Source organism: Rhinolophus ferrumequinum, chromosome 26, assembly GCF_004115265.2.
Source record: "Rhinolophus ferrumequinum isolate MPI-CBG mRhiFer1 chromosome 26, mRhiFer1_v1.p, whole genome shotgun sequence".
Taxonomy (NCBI): domain Eukaryota; kingdom Metazoa; phylum Chordata; class Mammalia; order Chiroptera; family Rhinolophidae; genus Rhinolophus; species Rhinolophus ferrumequinum.
Genome location: NC_046309.1, coordinates 3,311,689 through 3,326,956, shown reverse-complemented (window position 1 = coordinate 3,326,956; position 15,268 = coordinate 3,311,689). Strand labels below are relative to the sequence as shown.

At 47.2% G+C, this 15,268-nt stretch overlaps 1 protein-coding gene and 1 long non-coding RNA gene across 3 annotated transcripts in view; one reads left to right on the top strand and one right to left on the bottom strand.

Moving 5' to 3' along the window:
- Positions 1-2,031: 2,031 nt before the first annotated feature.
- On the bottom strand, positions 2,032-14,886 carry LOC117018241 (uncharacterized). Its single transcript, XR_004422194.1, has 4 exons — positions 14,781-14,886; positions 5,772-5,959; positions 4,070-4,289; positions 2,032-2,199 (listed from the first exon to the last, which is right to left on the bottom strand). It is a non-coding gene; the product is annotated as an uncharacterized LOC117018241 (long non-coding RNA).
- Positions 13,898-15,268, top strand: part of GALNTL5 (polypeptide N-acetylgalactosaminyltransferase like 5) — a 19,789-nt gene continuing 18,418 nt past the window's right edge. Inside the window, exon 1 of one of the 2 annotated variants that reach the window (XM_033099152.1) lies at positions 13,898-14,055. The gene's annotated coding sequence lies outside the window, so the exon portion shown is untranslated. Of the gene's footprint in view, positions 14,056-15,054; positions 15,163-15,268 lie in introns of those variants that run through there. The other variant, XM_033099151.1, reaches the window with a different exon arrangement.

Sequence of the window (15,268 nt, the reverse complement as noted above, 5' to 3'; positions counted from 1 at the left end):
CATTAACGTGCAGCTCCTCCGTCAAACACAGGACAGAACCTCGGTGTGAGACGTGAAGAAAACTGGGATGAATGGGGGGGTGTCACATTTTGGGGAGGGAGGACTTCGTGCAGCGAAACCACCATTCCCACCCAAAGTACTCCCACCATAAAGTGAAGAGAATTGTGTCCTGTCACCACCCCCCCACACACACACACACGATTTTTAAAAATCAGAATGTGTACTTCTAACGTTGCTCCAGAAGAATAAATACAGGAGAAAAGCGGTTAATGGTAATTTTTTGGAGCGGGGGGGGATGTGTCATGAGGGGGAACCTTCTTTAGCAGACTCTACATGTCACACGGTGTAATAACACAAAAGGCGCCGCAGTGGGACCAGAGGAAACATGCAGGACAGTGGAACCCCACACGCTCGTGTAATGGGTAAGGACTACGACATTTAAATCACGGACAATCATGTGAGTATAACCTACCTAATAATGTGGTTGAGAAGGTTACACGGGCTGCTATCATTCAACTGCTTTCTCAGGTTAATGCTCCTTCTCTAGTTCCTTCCACAGTGGGTTATGGGGTTGGGAAGGAGAGAAAGGACATGAGACACCCCTGGACCCCAGGAAGACACAATAGACATCCGGGTGGGAACTCACGCTCTTCTCATCCATTGAAATTAATCTGCGGAAAGGACCGCTGGAAAAGTCATTACTGGGCTGTGTGCGAGCAGCGTCGCTGCCTCCTGGAAGGGTGTGCATTTGAAGTCGCCTGAACCTGCCGTGGGAGGAACCTGTGTCAGAGGATGCAGAACATGTGGGAGGCGGGAGGCGGGTCTGCGCCCCTACACTCCTTGCCATCCCATTTACCTATAGTGCTGCATTCCAAAAACAGGCTTCACAGAGGTACTACTACAGCAGGCAGTATTATAAGTCTGCAAAAAGGCAACATTTTCAGGAAGAGTTTTAAATACACGTTTCCCAGAAATTGCCTCTAACATTTCAGATCTGTTCCCAGGAAACCTGCTATGAAAGCTTTCAGTAACAAACAACCATCATTTAGATAACTGCCAACTAAGGACTTTGCTTATAGGATATTTAGAACTTTAAAAAGCGGTGGCACCAGATTCTTTTCTCTTTCCACAGTCACTGAATATCAAACATTGTGAACTGGATCAGTTCTAAAACGGAGGGGCTCTTCACCTTGAAAAGCCCACAGAGATAGATGGGCGAAGAATCAGTTAAGAAACAATTGTGAGCAGGTCCTCTCTAGAGGAAGTTGGGAGAAGACAACCTTTTTTTTTTTTTTAAGTAAGTCTTTGTCCAATTTTTAAGTCTTTAAACTACTTGACTTTTTAACCTTTTTTTTTTTTAAAGTAAGTCTTTGTCCAATTTTTAAGTCTTTAAACTACTTTTTAACTGAGTTGACTCCTGAAGCTATACTTGTGTTTAATTATGGTAAAAATGAAACCCCCACAGTGCTTTGTTTTCTTCTGGCCTCCCACCTCCCAATTTTCGATTGCCTTGTGGCACTGTCACCAACAGTCAACAGTCCCTGGCTCATCTTTGCTGTCCTGAATCGCCTCCTGACCCGACCAGTGTCACAGGGACCGAGGGTTGAAGACAGGACCCCAGGTTGTTAGGCCAAAGATGGAAGACTGGACATTGGCTACTCCGTGTTCAGCCAAAGGGCTCAGGGAGGCAACGACGTTTCATAATCAAATGAGTAAAAGTGGGAGCAGGACTCAGCCCTTTAAGGAATTCTAACACCGGAGGTGGGCATCAGCTGTGTCGCAGGTGAGGAGCTTGCATAGTTGTTTTTAACGCTGCGTCTTCTCCAGGCCCCTGAAAGGTCATCACCATGACAGTTACAGCGTATGTGTGTCCGTTGTTTGTATGAATGATCTTCTCATCCTTTACTTCTTTTTCTAAACAGTCGCTTTGTGTGCGATTTGATCTTGATATTTTTCTGCTGTTAATTTTTATATGAAGTTAGTTTTTCTGGAGTTTTATAAGAAGGCTTGGTTCTAACAGCTTTCTTCTTCTTTTTTTTTTTACATAGGCGATCCTTCTGTTGTTTTCATGTAGCAGCTTGCTTAATGACATGTACTGGCTTGGTGCAGTTATCTGGACGTTCTGTGTTCTTCTGTGATTCCTGTTTTCCTCAATCTTGTTTTTATTCCAGGCAGTTTCTCCTTAATGGAGGGCCCTATCTGGAAAGAGAGAATTGGGGGGCCAGTTTCAAGAATTTATGAAGTTGGACTGATCCAGTCCTTTGAGGTTTTACTGCAGGACCCTCATGATTGCTCTCGCTTTCAATGGGGACATCTCCCCTAGTTTTAGCCACTGTCCACAAACTGGCCTGCCGGGTTCTACCTAAGGTTGGGTGCTTGTCGCTTCCCTGCGTTCTCCCTCACGGGTGCTAAGACCGGGCAGGTCAGCCCTTGTGTCTGTGGTGGTTTGTCTCACCTGCGCTTTTGGAGTTTGTGAGATGCCTGGACACCTGATTACCTGCTAAATGTTGTGAATGGGTTTTTTTGTTTGTTCTGTCTAGTTGCTCTGTCTGTTTTCCCTTGGGGATTTGGGGAGATCCAAAGACGAGGCTGCTTCCACTGCTTTATATACCCCCCAGAATTCTCCGGCTATCTCTTTGTTATGGCCTGAGAAAACCTAATTCCCAGAGAGGTTCACTAATTGGCGTTAAGTCACACAGCTAGTGCGTGGGGAAGCCAGCATGTGGACCGGGTTCTAATTTCAGAGCCCTTGTTGTTCTCCCCACTACGTTTTGTTTAAAAACTGCTCTTGTGATAGCCGTTACCAGCTTGAAAACCTGCTTTGCTTTCCCATTTCCCAAATCCCCGTAAAGGGCTCCGGCACGCGAGACTCCTCCCTGGCTGCCCAGCCTCGTTACCTCTGCTCCCTGAAGCTCACCTGTTGTTCTGGCCTGAAAACCCATTTCCCTGATCTTTTCCTCCTCTTCAAAGTCCAAACCAAGTTTCCCTCTAAACAGTTACTAGCATCTTCGTCATTTTGGGGTTTTTAGTCATGACTGGGGGGAGTGGCGACACATTTACTTGTGCTTTCCTATGCTCCTCTATACTCGTTTCCTGAGGCTGCTCTAACAACGTACCACGGAGTGGCTAAAACACAAATGTATTATCTCATGGTTGTGAAGCCTAGAAATCCAAAATGAACATGTCAGCAGGTCCGTGCTCCCTCTGAAACCTGTAGGGGAATCCTTCCTCTCCTTCCCAGCCTCTGGTGCTTTGCCGGCAGTCTTTGGCACCCTTTGGCTTGTAGACACATCACCCCAATCCTCCACCTTCATGTAACCTTCTCCCTGCATGCCTATACACACACACACACACACACACACACACACACACACACACACACGGCAGTGCCCGCCTGCCTGTCAAAGGAGAGTAGGGATTTAGGTGCTTTCAGAGCTGAGACTAGAAGTGGTTACAGTTAGTCGGGTCTTGAAGTTCAGATCGCACTGTTTATCACCTAAGTGTTGTTGGGAAGGGCCATGGAGAGGAGGGGAGAAATGGCAACACAGAGAAAGCAGGTGTGTAAAGGTTGGAAGGTGTCCAAGATGGAGAGACAGGAAATGGTAAAGCAGGAAAGGCAATCTGATTGCCAGATTCTGGTCCTCCCTAAGCAGTTTGCATTTTTATTCTTTACGTAATGGGTAGCTATGGAATGTTGTGGAGCAGGGGAGGAGCACGCCAAGCATCAGTGAGGAATATCAATCTGGTGATAACAGACAGCATGTACGGAAGGAGTAGATTGCATGCAGGCAGGGGACCAGTTTAAGAGACAACATCACAAGTCCAGAGGTGCGGCAGAGACAATAGCCGTGTGAAATGAAAGGCAGGGACAAAGGGAAACTTCTACCAAAAAAAAAGAAAAAGGAGTTGTTGAGGAACAGGGATGTGTGAAGTGCATATCCCAATATTCGAGCATGGACAGCGGAAGGCGTGTGGCCGGAGTACGGGACTCCAGAGCCCTTCCGACATCCCTGAGGCCCTGTCACCCGCCACACATCTTGATCAACACAAAAGAAAACCCTGCACTCACCAGCTGATGAGGTGCCCACGGCACTCCAGGCTGACATCAAATTATGGTTGCCATAGTTTTCTGTTCTAGAAAGTGGTTTTCGTGATCCTGACATCTTTGGTGATACTGTCCTGGGACCGAAAGTACATCCTGTTGTTCTAAGTATCTGAGACAGTTCACAGAGTCTCATTTGGTTTTGCAACCTCCCCATGCAGGAAAGCAGCGGCAGGTTTCCTCTGTGCTTTGAAAAAACAGAAAGACATTTATAAAAAACCACGTTTTTATAGAATCCAAGGTTTCCTGGCCCAGCAGCTGTTCTCTACGTGTGTATGTTTGCTGTAGGCCCTGCTACCTTCAATAAAATAGAACAGAGTGCTGTGTAATCCCAGTAGTGGCTCAGGAGAGATGCGTTATAGTGAAATCTAGCCTTGACGGGGCAGGAAGTAAGCGTATGGGGGCTGCGAGGGAGGTTGGAGGGGACAGAGCAAGTGAGCTATGAGGATGAAAGGCGGTGCTGGGCGTGTTTGAGGATGAGTTTTCAGAGGTGCTGCAGTGTTTGGTTCTGTGAGTGGGTGGAGCTGAGAAGGTAAAGGCACCGGGAGGCCACAGCAACATGCAGAAAACCAACGGGAATTGTATTCGTGCAAGAAAAAAATATGCCGGCCTTGATTTCTGTCCCCCACCCCCGCCAAAGGAAAGAAAGCCAACACTCACTCATTGCCAGGACTTGAGGGTCCAAGAACCCAGAGAAAGGGGTCTGTAGGGAGGTGAGCCCGACACGCTGGTCTGCCATCCAGGCTTCACGGCTCCTGTAAACCCTAATGACCCTGGTGTAAGAGGCCCAGAAACCAAGCAGAGCTGCTGCAAGGAGGCACAGCAAAGCTGCCAGCAGTCTCCCAGAACTGGGGGGACAAAAGGTAGAGTTGTGTGCTGGCCAGGCAGGAAGGGCCAGGAAGCACCTCAGCTTACTTGGAGGAAGAGCCAACTGGAAATAGACCAACCCTCCAAACGTTCTAAATGCAATTTGAGGTGGGAATGAGAGTCGGAATGGAGGAGTCAGATGTTAACAGAAGGAAATAGTTAACAGAAACAGAGGTCCCAATAATCCCCTAATTGTCCTAAGAAGACCAGTGAGAATTTGCTCCCCAGCTGAAACTTCCTGAGGCCCTGCCAACTCTTAATTTTAAGCTGGGAGCAAATTTTCACTCGTTTTATTTGATCGTTGAGCTTGCAATATAAAAACATTTCACTGGATAAGATTTCCTCAGGTGAATCAAGGCTTTTCCAAGAGGTGGATTTGTTAAATGTTGAACAATAAAGTATTTGTAGAAATTAGAGGTGAAAGTGACAAACGTGTTTGTGTTGGCAAAGGGGAGTCTTCAGTCACAGTACCACTCCCCTGTCCCTTCAGGTGACTCTGTCCATTTGGTTTTTTTCCATTGCAATCTTAGACTTCCCTTGATCAAGAACTTGGCATAACTTATTTTTTTTCCCCATTTGTCTCTTTCTTTCTACCTCTCTGCAATTGCCTAACAAATTCTCAGGTAGTAATGGCTACTGAGAAAGAGAGGTCAATACTTACCGGGTTGCAAGGATTAGAGACACTTCACAAAACCCCATCAGAAACTCTCGAGTCCACATTTTACAAAGAGAGACCTGAGACGCAGAGATAGTGTGACTTGCTCTTAGAAATGGACAGATGGGAGGCGACAGTCAAACCCACCTGTGGGCTTTCGAAGCCCGTGTGGCTTTTGCCGTGTAGCTGGCGGCCTTGTCACCAAGCTGGGATGGCACGTGCTGGCACATTCATCAGCAGCACCCTGGGCTCTCAGAAAGATGGGAGGAGTTCACAACGTTCTGCTGGATTCATTTTGCTGGCTTGCCATTCATGCATTGCTTTGCCCAGCAGCTCTGTAGAGAGAACTGCTCTGTGTTAGGAGCTCGGCCTTCAGAGAGGAAGGAACTCACAGAGGTCACGGTCTAGGAGGCAGGTGGACAGAAGGCCAAACGTCACCCTGCAAAGTGATAAGGAGGCAGAGGCTTTTGCAACAGACCCATTGCCAAGCACCTAAGGGCACCAGGGTGAAGCACTGAAAACAACCCCAATGCTGAATAAGTGGGTAGCTCATTGTCACCGCCAGACACGAGACCGTTCGTCAATCAGCCATTTACAATACTGTTTCTGGAGGTGTGGAAAAGAATGTCCACAAGACAATGATGCCCCGTGAAGAAGGCCGCCTGCGAAACTGAATCTGAGGTCTGACAGCAGTGATGTGTTTTATAAACCAAATTCCGCCGGAGGTTATCTGATGTGCAGACTGTCTTTCCACCTTTCTGCACCTGCCCTGTGCCCTGCAGGCTGACCTGTGGGGGCCCCTTGACCACTGGCTTCTGGTCGGCTTCCAAGAGCGGAAGGCAATTGGATGGAGGGAGGAGAGAGGAGTCATGACTGAGCTCCCCTAACACTCTGCCTGCCAGGTGGCCTCTGCCTGGCTGGATCCCCACAACCACAGCTCAGTTCCTGCAGGTTCCAGAAACTGCTGCCCTGCACCACTTCAGGCCTAGGGAATAAAGGTGGTACCTTGCAGTTATCAACTCCGAGGTTCCTCCCCATCTCCCGTTTCCTGCCCACCCCCTTGTAAATGGTCATGATCCATCTCAAATGGCCTACGTCGTGGGTGCCAGCTGGTGTGTGGGATTGTGGGTCATGCTTGGTGTTGTTCTCCTGTGTTTGGCTCGTTTTCTATCACAGTCATCTTTGGGGGCATCTGAGAACCATCATGATGCCTCATTTCCTCTGAGAACCATGTCTAATCACAAGGATGGACCTAACACCCATGTTTGTACCACGCGACTCAAATGATTGGGTTGGAGTAGAGAACAAAGACCAGCTGGGCTGACCGGATGCGTTTTCCAGAATGCTGTCCTGGGGGCAAAGAAATGGGGATCCAGGAGAGAAGTAGGACAGGGAACAGCCCTGGACCGTACAGTCCTTGCAGACCTCATTTCTACCCCTGTCCGAAGACCTGGCATCAGGCTGCCTGTGAGAGCCCGACACGCAGCCCGACAACCTTGTAATGAACCGCTGCTTAGCACAAGTCAACTTGAATTCGTCTCTGTGGCTTGACACCAGGTAAGTCCTGAACATTATAATCATGAATTGACGTTCACAATCAGAAAATAACTACCGAGGATATATTTTCACTTTCAAATAATTCTAGTCACTCAGGAAGCAGTAAAAAGACAGCGTCTCATGTACCCTTTACCGGCTCCCACGGAGTGGAAGAAGTCCGGCTGCTCACTGGCAAACCCATGTGCAGACGCTACATGGAGAGGAGGGAGCGGCCCAGCCACCCCAGCATCCCAGCTCAGCCCAGTCTTCCCGCTGTCCCCCAGGGCCCCATCCTGACGCTCCAGGGCAGGCCAGCCCCCTGACGGCTGCAGCCTCAGCGGACATGTGCAGCAGAATACCCAAGTCTAGCCAACCCACAGAGTTATGCAGCTAACTGAATGGCTGTTGTTTTAAGCCACTGAGAGCTGGGATGGTTTGTAAATAGCAATAGACACTTTAAACATTGTGAAGTGTGTGTGGGTGGGGGTGGGGGGTGATCTATTAAGAGTGCTTAGCAAGGCACTCAGCACAGGCTAAGAGCTTCAAATATGGAGTGACTCTTACTTGGCTTTGTCAAAACTCCTGGTGGCTTGACAGCTCCTTTGAGACTAATCTCTTGAACACTTGCTTCTGACAAAAAGATCTTGGGAGCTGTCCGAAGCATGAAAGATAGACCGATCTGATCACCAGCACCCTGACCAGATAGGAGTCACTCTCCATTCATTCTCCACCTGATGAGACTAAATTGGCAGCCAGGGAAGTAAAGGCAGAGGAGGGGCTGAACCCACTGCCATGAAAGCGTCTTGTGTTTTGAGATCTGCGTTGCCTTCACTCGTCAGTGTGGAGGCTTCCTTGCCTTGGTGTTCTGGAGCTTCTTGTAGTCTCTGAGCCCCTGGGAAGGTGACCCTTCCTGGTGATAGAGACAGTTGTGCTCTGAAGGACCCCGGGAAGATGCAGCTGGCTTTGATTGTGCAGGGGAGTAGGGTGGAGGGTCTCCACCGTTTAACTGGTCCCTTTGCCTCACACAGCTATTCTCCCTCCATGGAGGTTGACTGTTCCATGTCCTGAAGGTCTGGGCAAAAGAGAAGGTGACCTGGGACGCCTGATGCAACTCAGCCAGGGCTACTCAAGCAACATGACAGGTAAAGCTCACCTTGCCTTAGTCCACTCGGGATGCTAGAACAGAAACCATAGACTGCGTGACTAATAAACAACACACAGTTATTTCTCACCGTTCTGGGGGCTACAAGTCCAAGGTCAAGGGGCTGGCAGATTTGGTGTCTGATAAGAGCTGCATTCCTGGTTCTCCCTGAGTCCTCACATGCAGAATTGTCCCCTGACACACAGGAGTTGGGGTAAATCATAGTGGAGTCCTGTTATTTTATGATCAGGAAGCAGAAACTCCCTTTTGCTGTTGAAAGCCATTTTCATCCATAAGGACTTCACCTTCCTGACTTATAGGGACAGAGTCTCGCTGCACTGGGGGTGCAGGGACGGGCTGTCTTGTTTTCCATGAGCTCCTGAGAAATGAGCAGGGGTGCCCTAATAAGTGAGTAAAGGTGGGCAGCAAGTAAAGTCCGATGACTGACCGTGTCACTGAGCAAACTGAGGTTTCCTCACAATTTGCATTATTTTTCCGTGAAGACAAAGTGAAAGCAACAATAAGAAACCTGAATTATGTCTGCATCACTGAAATTGCACAATATGTTGTTTCCAGCATTCACCCATTTCCTTTGGCACCTGATTTTAAAAAGTGAAGAAAAAAAAAGTCGCAGAGATGCTCATGAAAAGTCTGCACAGTTTAAATCTTTGAGGGGCTGCTTCTGCGGTAAATTGCAGCTATAAGACAGCCATGCTTATCACCAGTTAGATTGTTTCTGGTTACGGTTTTAGGAAGAGCTGTTTCCGTATTTCTTGGTGTTCCGTGGATACGCAACAGGCGTTGCTGGTTTTCCGTGCCGTTCCAGGGGAATAGACCCCAAGCGCCTGGCCCCAGGTTCCAGAGGACACTGTTGGCGCCCCCATGTTTACCTGCACTCTACTAATCTGGGTTCCTCTTGCTGCCACGTGTTCTTTACTCTGCAAACAATTCATCAGGTGGCATTTTTTTTTAACACTGTTCAGTTTATCGCCGCATCCTGGGATGTGTCTTCTTTACCATCAGTGGTCATTCTGCAGATTTCAGAACCGGTCGAAAGCGCCCTGCCTTTGATAGAGGGCAGACAGGAGCCTCCTGCAAAGCTTCCCAAAGTGCCATTTGTCTTTACGAGTCTATATGTTTATGCACCTGGGGCTGAATTGTTCTAGATCTCCCTCTTGTGGACCATCTAGGAAATAAATCACACCAAGAGTTTTTAATAGATATGATGACGAATCTTACAGATTATAAGGAATTGATTCCTGTGAGTCCTGTGAGTGGAACAGGACCTTTAATTGTTTTTAATTTTGAAATATTACAATATAAAAAGTAAATAGAGAATAACGTAAAAATAAGCGCAGGGTCACACACCAGCCTTATCAACTCTTAACATTTTGCCCCATATTTACTTTAGCTCTTTAAAAACTAAAAAAAACCATTGAGGGACCCTACGTGCTCTCCCTTTCTGCACACGCTCCCTCCCCAAGGTAACCATTATTCTGCATTTGTATTTGTTATTTCCATACGTATTTCTGTACTGCTCTAAGTATATGTGTGTCAGTACGACACAAACTATCGTTTTGCATTTTTTAAAACTTTATGAAGCTGTTAATGACACTGGATGTCTTCTTTTGCGATCTGCTTTTCTCTCTCAATATTATACTGTTGAAGTTTATCCTTGTGGCTCCGATTCATTCGTTTTTCTCTTCTGTATTCTGTTGACTGGATGAACACCACAGTATACTTCCCACGTCTCTTATCCTGGGCTATTTAGGTGGTTTTGAATTTTCCTCAAAACAAACAAGGCTGTACGGAACATTCTTCTACGGACTTGCCTCCTTGTATCTTAGGTTTGGTGTCTTTGACATTGCTGGTATGCCAAATTGCTCACAAAAGGACTGCACTCCTTTACATCCCACTGTCACCCCGAGCTCTATGTACTCCTCCGTCTTCTGCCTTCCCAGTGGGCAGGCAGGTGGAAGCACCCTGCTACACACCTTGGCATGAATTCTTGCTTAATAAAGACAACAAAACCTTCTGAGGACGCTGCATTGGCGTTTACAGGGATCAGAGAGGCGCAGGAGTCTGCCTGAGGCCATGGAGACAAGAAGCAGCGCACTGACCTTGACACAGGCTCACCTGTCTGACCCCGAGCTGTGCTGGAGACATTCTTCGTGACCCGTACCGCGGGACACCCGGGGATGGAAGACACCCCCTCCCCAAGAGCCCATTACCCAGGCTGCTGAGGGCCGAGAGGGAGAAGAAGAAGAAAGGATAAGCCATGTCACGTCTTAAGTTGTGCGAGTCATTGTACGTACGAAAGAGCATAGTTAACACTAATGCATAAATAAGGAAAAAGGATGAAAGGAACAGGAGGTGGGAAAAGAGTAAGAAAAACGGAAATTCAAGACGTCTGGAGACCTAAGAGAAAAAGACTTCACCGTTAGCAGAACGGCATTGGGACACTTTAGTTTTGGGGTCACATATTAGTTTTCCTTTCAGTTCCTGGGATTCGGTGCTCATGTGATGCCTAAGCCTGCTTCACCCTCCATGAGGAATAGCTGACCCGCATAGCGAGCAGTGGATGAAAGGGTGCAGAAGAGCACAGAAACGAGAGAAGGCGGCGTGTGCCTCTGACTGGAGACAGAAGAGCAACAGGATTGAGTGTCGGGTGGAAGAAAAGAGGAGGAAAAGCGAAACGTATTCTCCAGCTGCCCTCTGCTCAGCCCCCAGAGGAGGAACGATTTGCTGCCGCGCTGCATGCCGCGGTCTGCGTACATTTGACCGAATCCTTTGGGCATGTGGGTCCGCACATTTTCTAATAAAACGTCCCCCCTATTTATTTTTCAGTAAGAGAAGGAGTTAAGTCATCTAAAAACCAACAAAGCCTGACATCTAACACGGGACATCTGCTTGACTTAAAGGAGAAAAATGCAACCGTGTTTTCCCGAAAATAAGACCTAGCTGGCCAGTCATCCCTAATGCATCTTTTGGAGCAAAATTTAATAAAAGACCCGGTCTTATGTTATATTGTGTTATGTTATATTATATAAGACCGGGTCTTATATTAAATTTTGCTCCAAAAGACGCATTAGAGCTGATGGTCCGGCTAGGTCTTATTTTCGGGAAAACATGGTAGGGTGATTGTTTGCTTCTGTTTTTACTAAGACAAAAATATGTAGGCTGTCTATTAAAGTTGTGAATGTTTACTTAAAGAGAAGATGACATCCAAGACAGAGCAGTCAAAGCAAACCAGAAGTGACAGTAACGCCGCACAGGAAGTTGACAGGAAGCAAAAAGTGTGGGTATGGAAGTGAAACCACTTTTTATAAAGCACATCAAAACATAGAGGACGAGGGGGGAAGTTTTCTTAGCCAATTTCTTAGGAAGTTTTCTGAGTCAAAGGATATAAATCACCTTATGTGCTTCCCCCCTCCCCAATTTTTTAAATGATAAAATACGCATAACCTAAAGTATATCATCTTAACCATTTTTAAATGTACAGTTCAGGGGGTATAAAGTACATCCATAATGTCGGGCAACCATCACCTCCATCCATCTCCAGAACTCTCGTTTGTCATCTTGTAAAGCTGAGCAATAACTCCCCATTCTCCCCTCCCACTGCCCCAGCCCCTGGCAACCACCATTTTCCTTTCTTTCTCTATGATTTTGACGACTCTAAATAGCTCGTGTAAGTGGCATCATATAGAATTTGCCTTTTTGTGACTGGCTTACTTTACTTAGACTAATGTCCTCCGGCGTCATCCATGTGGTAGGATGTGTCAGAATGCCTTTGCGTTTTTAGGGCTGAATAGTAATTCCATTGTGTGTAGACACCACATATTGCTTACCCACTTGTCCATTGATGGGCCCGTAGGTTACTTCCACCTTTTAGCAATGGGGAATATGCTGCCTGAAAAGATTATTATTTGGCATGCAATCAAGCTACCAACACCAAAAGTCTCCAAATCGACGATTTCTCATTAAGCCATTATTATTGTGAGTAATTAAGCTTGAGTCTAATAAAACACCGGTTTAGAATAGAAGCAGTCAGCATATTGTTGGTCAAATAAGATGGTCCTCCTTAGATATTAGCCAAGGGGAGGTTCTCCGTCCTCACCAACTGCACTGAGCCCACTATAATCCCCCACATTTTAAGACAGCAAATCATTAATTTCTAATGGGAACTTCTCAAATGAAAACCCTGCTAGTGAGTTTCCTAAGATAACCGCCCACTTACATGGGGGAAAATCTCCCTATATGGTTACTGGGGGGAAACGACCACCTGAGATGACCAGATCTGAGTGATCTAAATGGATGGTTTGGATGGTTCGGAACCAGAGTGGATGGGGGACTGGATTCTTCTAAGGGGTTTTTAAGATAAGGAAAACCATAGGTTGGCAAGATTAACCAACAACACACGGAGGAACTTAGAGATCAGGGTGGTATATGGGGAAGGTCTTCCTATAGGTCTTTCTCTCTGGAGCAAAGAATGACAGAATGGAGTTTGTGGATAAATGAGTCCAATTGGGCTGGTTGGAGGGAGCCAGACAGGCCTGAGACTAAGGTCACTTCATTCTTTTTTAATTCCTTTTTTCCCCTCCTCCCTCTTTTTGTTTCCTTTCCCCCCAAAAAAGATAGTCACATTTTGGCGTTACTCACCAATTCCTTTGTTGTGTCTTAAATGTTATGATTATTGGGGAATTAATTGAGTGCATATCTGCTAGCAGCTAGCATGTCAGGTACAGTATCATGAAACACAGAGGTGGCCGAGAGTGGGGCCTGCCCTCTAGGACCTGACCACCTCCCACATGCTCGGTGCGGCTTGCAGTAATTGGCAAATGTATGCTCATATTTTTGTTGCCTGTTTTCTTTTAATTTGCGTTCCCGATTTCTGCATCTCTGCCCCTCATTTTAAGCATTTGCTTTTTTTCCCCTCAGGAGACACGGGGCCAGCAAGAACATGGTTTTCCTGGCTCTCAGTTTGAAGTTTTCACAAATCTTTTGTGCCTTGCCCATTCGTGTTTTTCTTTTCCTTCTCAACCTGAGAATAAAGCCTAAGGCTGCTCTGTGCCTCTTTGGGGTTGTTTAATTGGAATGGACTAGGATGAACTGCGCCTACTAATTTGAGGGAAAGCACGGACTGTGTCAGCCTCCTAATTTCCTTTTGGCCACAGGAAAAGTTCCAGGAAGTTTCCACAGAACTGACCTGCATGGGGTCACGTGCACCTTACTCTCTGCACTTTCCCTGCTGCCCGCAGGTTTTATCTTCCTCCTCCTCACCTCCTCCCTTCAGCTCCTGCCAGCTACCTGCCTTGTGTTGTGACTTTATTTTATACCGTTTGCTTTGTTTTGCTACAGTAGCCTGTCCCCTTATGAATAGATTCTGGCAGGTGTGCCGCTTGACTCTCGGTCTACTGTTCTTTCCTTGACACCGGGCTATAGCTTTTGATCTTGCATCTTCCCCTAATTCCGCCCATGAATGACTTTATCTCCCAGGGAACCCTCAACCAACTGCTGGGCAGCACCCATGTCTTCTACGTCCTTTCGTCCAAAAATTGTGCTGCTCACTTTTATTTTTTCTCCTTCAGTTTTTGAGGACAAAACATACATGTATACACTGACGTGCCCAAACCTTCAGTGAATAATGGCCTGGTGAATGTGTGTGAATTCGCCCAGATTGAGAAGATCTAGACCATTCTGAAAGCCTCACTCTTGGCCTGTCTCAGGAACAAGCACCCCCCACCCCACCTCAAGGTAATCACTCTAGATTAATCTTGGCTCTTCTTGAGCTTGGTAGACATAGAACTAGAACCCCCCCGTGTCTGGCTTCCACTGCTCCATATTCTGTCTGTGAAGTTGTTGCGTGTTGCTGTGGTTCTGTCACTGTGTTGCTGCTTTGCATTCCATTATACAAATGACCACAATTCATCCCTTCTACTGTTGATGACCTGTGGGTTGTTTCCAGGGGAGGGCTATTATGAATAAAAGCTTTCTTTTTAATATTAATATTTTAAAAGGACAACGAAAGCCCTTCCTTTCGAGCCTTTCCAAAGGAGACTCAGAGTTATGCGGGAGATCATTCTTGCCCATCTTTTCTGTCCCAGGAGTGGTATCAAAGGCCCCACCCCGCCCCTAGGCCCGCTCCTTAGGCCCCGCCCCTTGCCTCTCACACACTTGGAAGCAAACGTCTGGTCCCTGGCAAAGCACTGAGCCAGCCTCCTCAAGGGGGGGTGAGGAGGTCGACTCCGCTCAAACATGTTAAGAAAGAGGAAATTTCACAAGCATTTGGCTGAACTCATCTGCTAATGACTAACTGTTGAGTAATATATTAAAGAGCAAAAAATTAAAAGACAGCCAAATAGCCCTTTGGCTCACCATTAAGCCAGTTGCGGTGCGCTGAAAGCCTGTTCTTTTTCTTAAGTTTATTTCAAGGCGCTAACATGAGGCCTAGCCTAGGGAAGGCTAGGATTTCAACTCACCCAATATGAGGCTTTTCCTGTGTCTCAGCTGGGGCCTGAGGATTCCCCAAGACTTTCTCCAAGGACTCTCTGAACTTCGGAAGTCCCAAATTCCACCTGCTGATTGGAGCATCCAGGCAGGGGCCTCTGCGGCTGGGCCACCCTGTGTGATGTCACGGGGCTTTGTGAGGCAGCCTGATGATGCGTTTTGAGCACTGCCATGGGGGCAGGGCAGCCCAGCACAGTCAAGTGTTTGCTCAGAATCCTGGCACCATAAAGTCAGCCACTCCGAACAAAAATTCCATCTTTGAGATCATTCAGCGTGCACTCCTGCCTAATGCTGCCTGTGACTCGGCTGGGAAAATACACTGATTACCAAGCAGCCAGTGCAACTGTCTGAGTGGTAGGTGGGTGAGCTCAGTGTGCTGGGAGAGAGAACAACCATGGGGGAGGCTTCTTCCTTCTGGACGCAGTAGAAGCTGCACATCAAATCACTGAATCTTGAATGA